This window comes from Lichenostomus cassidix, chromosome 15, assembly GCF_008360975.1.
Source record: "Lichenostomus cassidix isolate B80296 chromosome 15, HeHo_3.0, whole genome shotgun sequence".
NCBI classification, from domain to species: Eukaryota; Metazoa; Chordata; class Aves; order Passeriformes; family Meliphagidae; genus Lichenostomus; species Lichenostomus cassidix.
This window is the reverse complement of record NC_139496.1, coordinates 9,764,339-9,771,531: the sequence shown is the minus strand read 5'-3', so window position 1 is coordinate 9,771,531 and position 7,193 is coordinate 9,764,339.

The following is a 7,193-nucleotide window of genomic DNA, read 5'->3' as shown; positions in this document are numbered from 1 at the left end:
GCCTGTGAGCAAAGCCCGATCCCCACCTGACTCCAATTCCCTTTCAGGTACTTGTAGAGAGTGATAAGGTCCCTGCTGAGCCTGCTCCAGGCTAAACGCCCCGTGCTCTCTCAGCCGCTCCTCACAGGACATACGCTCCAGACCCTTTCCTAGCTCACCCTGTCACATTCTGGCTGGGCTATATCACACCTCGGTGTGCTTCCTGAACTGCGGGGCCCAGAACTGAACACAGCGCTTGAGGCGCGCCAGTGCCGAGCGCAGGAGCACGCTCGCTGCCCGGTCCCGCTGCCCGCACCATTCCCGGCTCACGCCGCTCCCGCTATCCCTCTCGCCCAGCCGCCCTCGGCTCCCTCCTGTTCCCGCCCTCCGCTAGGGGGCGCTGGCGGCGCGCGGGCCGCCGTGAGGAGGCGGCTGAGGGGCGGCGGGAGTGCGGGCTCTGCGTCAGGTCAGCTACGTCGGCTGTAGTCCCTTTCCCTTTTAGTCGATCGTGGACCGACCAGCCCTGCCCAAGCCCGCCTTGTCTTGTGCCGAAAAAGTCTAAATGAGGGAGACGGCACGTCCCCGTGTGATGGGAGCCGCGGGATGTCCGGAGGAGGCGGGCGAGTACTGCCCCTCGAAGGCTTCAGTAAAGTGCTCCTGGAAGGGCTCTGTCTTTGCTACCTCGGAAAACTGCTCCAGTATTTGTAGCTCCTCAGACTCCAGGTATCGGAGGTTTGGGAATATATGCTAATTAATGACAACAGCAAAGGAAATTGTGGAACAGAGCTATTTCCTATAATTATTTCTGCAGTGGTGTCCCAAGCTGTGATCTGTGACACGGTGTGAGGAAGCAGGGAGTGCTCTGGTAGGAGAATAAACTGAGGAGAGGGTAATTGGGGGAATAAGGGAAAAGATGTGAGGTAGACATCTGGGTGTGAAATGGCAGAAAGAGTTACCCCGAGGTTCCTGGAGCAGAGTCACATAGGAGTGCTGAGACACTATAGATTAAGTGGGAACTCATTGCTAATTCAGAGTGGAAACATCTTCTTTAATGACCTTCATTCTAGACACAGAAAACAATGATAAACCCAGTGGAAATCCTGTCCTGGGTGATAAACTTCTGCCCTCTGAAATAGATGCCTGTTCTGTTGCTCTCTCCCTTCGGCTATTAACTCCTTCACCTGTGATCACGTTTTTGAGTTGTGTTTTTTTCTAAGAAGTGCAGAATATGAGTTGTCTGGGGAGAAAAATCAAGAAGTCCAGCATGGACTTTCTAAGAGACCTTTTCTCTTGGGCAACAATCAAAGGGACTGGGGGCAGTTTTGAAGCTAATGCAGATAGAAGCATTTTCTCGATGAGAGGACTGCATTGCATTGATCCTTGTTGTATTGCTCTATGTTTTAGTATCCAAATGGGGATCTAGCTGTCATCTGTTCCACTTGTCAATACAATGAGCTCCTAGGTGATAAGGTAGTCTCACATCTTTGAACAATATTAAAGTACATGAAGATTCCCACTGATTTTCTTTGTGGAGTGAGGTCCCATCTTAGCCTTGCAGTGTGCCTGCCAGGTGCCTTCCTGCAGTGTGCCTTCCCTGCTGCCTCGTGTTTGTGGTGGCATTCCCCATCCTGCCTTCTAACTGGGCTCGGGTTGCCCTATGCTGCTCAGGTTGCTTTTATCCATCCCTTCCTTTATTTCCTTCTTGCAGAGGCATGCTGGGCTCTGACAAGCAGAGCATGTGAGTGCACTCTGCCCTGTAATCCAATAGGACATGTGCACTGTGCATGCTACAGGCTGGACCCTGTGTACAGCACAGGCCGCTGTTTTCGGTCCAGGAGGCTGATTAGGAGAGACATGGTGCAGAGAGCAGTGTTGTGATATAGCCCCGTGCTGCTTCATTTCACATAGGATGTTGCCTTAGTTCCCTGCTGTTGGTTTGGAGGATGCACAGAGCAGACCTGAGTCACCACAGCTCCCTGCACAGTCACTGTCTGTGTTAATACAAGGTGTGCAAGTCCAGTCAGGCATCCTGGTGTGCTGAGTTGACAGCACAGGACTAAAAGGTTACAACATCTTCACATTTGTTTTCCCACCACCTCACTCTTATCCTCTGCCAGCTCTGCGGTATTGATTCCAGTGTCAGGGATTCCAAAAACGGTTGCAAGTGACTACACAGTCAAGGTGGGAAAGAACTGTCTCCTAAGAAAAGATCTGAGAGAGAAAAAAAATCAGAAAATGCTATTTAAATTGAAGAACAGGTCAAGAGACCTGCCAAGAGAGAGGATGGATGTCTCTCCTGCAGACTGGGACAGACAATGTGGCCTCGGGTATCTTATCAAATAGAGATTATGGAGGACAGAGCATGCAAGGACAAGGGGAAATAACATGCACTGTCTATACACATTTAGAGACAATTTGTAAAGCAGTTTGAGAACTTTCGATAGAAGGTGTTCCATCAGCGTGGATGTTCATCAGTGATTGTCCAGTAAAGTGGTGGTGCTAGGGTGGTGCAGGAGGAATACTGAGGTCTCATTATCCCAACTGTTGTTTGTTACTTGTGGTAGTGTCCCTGCAGAGGGGCTATTCCCAATCAGTCTGGGTTGGTTTTATTACCCTTTTAGTTCATTATTTGACATTTTACTACAGGCTTGAAGGTCTAGACCCTCACTTTGGATTTACATGCCATTTGTAATCTCCACGTCGCAGGTTAGATTGCATTTGTTTAATGTGGAACTAATTGTGTTAATAATCTGCAATAGACATTGTGATGAATGCATGTTTTGTGTGCAGCCAGCTCCTAGAGTTTGTATGTATTTGCTGTAATTAAAATCCTAGTAAATGTATTCAATAACACCCCCCACCCCCCATATATTAGTGAATCCTTGCACTCTTTTTAGGTAGAATGCTTCCATTTTATAGATGAGGAAACTGAGGTACAGGGAGAATAAACAATTTCTTCATGGTAAGTAGCTGGAGATAGTGGGCAAGGACATAGAGTAGAGAGAACTGGCATATCAGCACACAATGTTATGGAGTATAGGTCTGGTATATTGCTTGTGCATAAGGTAGCTGAGTAATTAAATTCTGGAGTAAAATTAGGGTGCATTGGTACTCCATCCTTGTGATACCACAATTATATCTTTCCTGTGTAGCCAAAATAATGATTTTTGCTTCTGCCTGGAAGCACAGAACTGAATTTACCATCAGGTGTGGTAGAAGAGTTGGGGGAGACAACTACATTTTGTTCCACTGTATGCACACTGCATCCCCAGATAACCTCAGAGCCGAAAATACAAAACAATCTGGCTAAAATTAAAACTGCTTCTTAAATCCTGTCTGATGTTGCCTGAAGCTTTTTGTTCAGTTTATCTTCACAAGGTCACTGAGACAGAAGAGTGCATTCTCTGAGCATGGTGGCCTGGAGCCTTTCATGCAGATGCTTTCATTTAACATTTGGGACATTCTCCTTCTCCCTCATTTTCTGTATCTCTCTACTCCTCCCTTTTGAGTTCAGGTTCCCCTGAATCAATATATGTAAGACTAAAAGCTGTCCTTTTTTTATTATTACATTTTTTAAGATCACTCTATCGTGTAATCATTAATCATAAGCTTTCTGGACACCCAGGCAGTTGTGGGTCAGAGACTGCTGGTCTGTCAGAGCTGCCACATGAGCTGCCCCGTGTGCTGCCTGCAGCACTGCCCTCATCTTTGCTGTCATCCTGCCACGTGGAGCAATTGTCTTCAAACATATGGTTTTGCAAGCAAATTCTGTTTCTGCTTCTTTCAGTGCTTGCAGTGTTATCTTGGACTATGTGCTTAAGTCCAAAAATAGTAAATTCACCTTTCTTTGATTTTTTTTTTAATAGTCAAGAGCAAGACGTGCTCTGAGAGATATCCCATGTGTTACAAGGTGAGCTTCCATTAAGATACAGGAAATTGGAAGCCACTTTGGAAGATTGAAGCCAAATTCTAAGATCTCATAAAGGGCATCAAGTGTCTGTGAGTTTGGCACGTGCTGTCTAGCATGAACACAGAATCAGGAGTCTCCCTGTACAGCAAAAACCAGTGTGAAAAAAGAGCAGTAGAAAAAGGTGATGTGCCAAGTGAGAAGCTGGTCCTAGAATGCTGAGTTTCATTTTCTCCAGTTCTGCAATGGGGGTAATTGCAAATACTTTAGTCATAGATACATGTTAAAAATTAGTCAACTGTCCATTTGAATGTTATTATTTATCAAATATGGTGAAACTGCTGCTCTGTACTACAGATCAGTTGGTAGCACACTTCATTTGCAGCAAGCTGCTGCAAGAAGCAAACAGCTGCTTCCAAATTAGTTAATTAAATTAAGGCAAGAACTAGAATATTAGTTCAGATAGTTCAGGATTCTTTACTTTCTGTATAAGGGAACACAGACTCAACTGTAAGCCACATAACTTACTATGTAATCTGCTGTGTAAAAACCCCATATTTAATACCTCCTTAACAGGGATGTTAAGATGGATTAATTATTCTTTGTTCTGGTCTCTGAAGATAAAGGGTAATTACTATTAATTATGTGTAATTGAAAAATTGCTCCTCCACAAAGAATCCAGTACCGTTAGCAGGATTTTAACTTACTGCTACCTATAGGGAGTCTTACAACATTCCATAATGTTATGGCAAAGACTGCCATAAACTTAAGAATGGTCTCAGCAAGTCTTACTCACTTTCCAGCCCACAGCTGAGACTAGGATTTTCAGAGAGAACAGATCTCAGAGCAGCCTGGGAGACAGGACTTGGTGTTTTGTTCTGTGCTGAATGGCACTTAAACAGGAGGTGCAATTTGTAGGGCTGGTTGTCATTGAGGATACTGTAAGATTTTTCTTCAGTAAATTTCCAGAAACCTGTGGAATAACCACCAAAGGGAAAGTGGTAAAAAACAACAAAAAAACATGACAAAGCAAACCCTGAGATTGCCTCTCTGGAGAGGAAGCTTTTGAAAAAAAGAAAAAAACACCCATGACTCTTTAGTAGCCAGTACACCTTCTGTGGGTAAACACAGACAGCAGAGGTGTCTGACAGAGTGGAGACTATATTGAGATATTTGAATTGAGCTGAAAAAGAAAAGGTAGAATATTTACAAGAGCAGAGCACTTTCAATTATATCAAATTAGTGGATAGGTTTGCTTGCAACCTGAAATACTTAACAGACCCACCAATTTCTGTTTTCAAAATATGTAGGTACATAACTTCCTTTAATTCAAGTGCTGGGCACCTTCCTATGCATAAAAATCTAGCCTTTAAGCCCTCCAGGTCCGAGCTTCACATTGGCAAAATTAGGATAATGACATTTACCTACTTCAAGCTACAAATAAATTATTGAATTATTATGCACTTAAGTAATATTATAAATGAGATAATAGAAACTCATATGGCATAAACATAGCCTACCCTGAGTAACCTTCTTCACATATGAGTTGATGTAGAGGCTGCTCTGAAACAAAAATGATGTGTCTAGTGTTGCTGCAGTCTTGCAGATCTTTGCTCTCTGCTTCCCTTTTCCCCTGAATTCCCATGAGCAGATTAAGCCAAGGCCCTATTTTACAGTAAGATGTATCTGCTTATGTTGCTGCATACTGAATAATCCTTTCTCTACGTGGCTTTATGTTTAACTCCAGCAGCCTAGAGCAGCATAGGATCAGAGTCTTCCGCAGAGCACTTGTCTCCGTGATGAGAGAGGCAATGAAAAACATTTTCCAGTGCATCCATCACTCAGTGCTGAGGTGAGAGGACAGGCATCCTGGAGCAACCTTATATAATCCATGCCTGCTGCCTGGCTCTGGCTGGGCAGCAGCAGCGTGTGCAGGGGAGAAGGGGGGCTGTGGTGGAGCTGCTCAGTGGGGTACAGCCAGGGCACCCCTTGGCAGCTGCAGGGTCTCGGCTTGTACTGGTGTCAGCTTGGTGCAAGGAGTATGTCAGTCACTGCCTAGCTGGGGCACACGGGTCTGAACTCTTTCCCTGACCCACTCTGACAGAGACCTCCCCACCCGTCTGTTCTTGCCTAGATCCAATTTTAGCTGCAGTGTCTCACAGCGTAGCACAGCAAGTGAAAGCCCCTCAAAAACAGAGTAGGGTGTAGTGTGTGTGTGCTGATTTGGGGTTAGAATCAAGAATGACTCTGTTTCTGCTGTGCTCGCTGGGGGTGCTCACAAAGACCAGTAAATGCAAATATTTCCAGAGGCGATGGCTGTTACAGATCAGAGAAGACAAAAAGCACTGGGAGCATCTGGTCTATTTTGGGAAGCTTGCTTGGGATTTTTATTTCTATTTCGTTCAATATTTTTTTTCTAAAGATGTGCTTGCACCTGAGTCAAAGAGTGTAAATATTTGCCACTTTTTTAGCTATGTGCACTGTGAAGACCAAAGCAAACAAACAAACAAAAATTCTTGCTGGATTTTCAAAGCTGTTGCCACCAGTTGCCTTGAGGGTACAGGGGTTTGAGATGCACTTGAGATGCCTTCTGCCTGCTGCTGGTTGGTTCCCAGCTAAAGCTCCTGGTGATGCACATAACAACATTTTTGCAGTGCTTGATGGCATCTGCCACAGTGAGATGTTTGGGGGGCAATTGACCCAGGGCACATCCCGCGGTCCCCCTCAGTAAAATTCCATAGTGATCATGCTGGAACTCAAGGAATTGTTGCTATGTGACCTTCTGTGTTCCTGTTTTATACCTGTGATGCTTGAAAGATCATGTTTATCCCGCTGTAACATTAGTGACTTAATTAGAGCTGAATTTGGTCCTACTGTCTCTGAACATGAGCAGCTTCCATCAAGTCATCTAAAGGATCAGATCTGGTTTCTTCTGTCTCTCAGTATTGGTGGCATCTGGTTTCATTTTCCATCTTTCCTAAGGGAGCTCACTTTCCCCCACATTTCAGCATATGCTTGTTGCATGTCAGCACCCCAGGCTGCCCTCATGTCCGTGCCAAGCCAAATACCACTATTCCAGCCAGGAAGGCACAAGATGGTGTAGAGCCAGAATGTGAGACACATCAGGGATTGTTGTGGACTGTCTGTAGCTTAAAACTAGAAACTGCTTACAGGTCAAGGAACTAAGCTGGAGCCAGTTAAGTATGGAGTTTTTTCCTCTGTGTAGGATGTGTAGAGGTAGCAAGATTTTCATCCTGTAGAAGCCAGTGTTTCGGTAGTGTGGCTTATCTTTGTCCGTACCAAAACA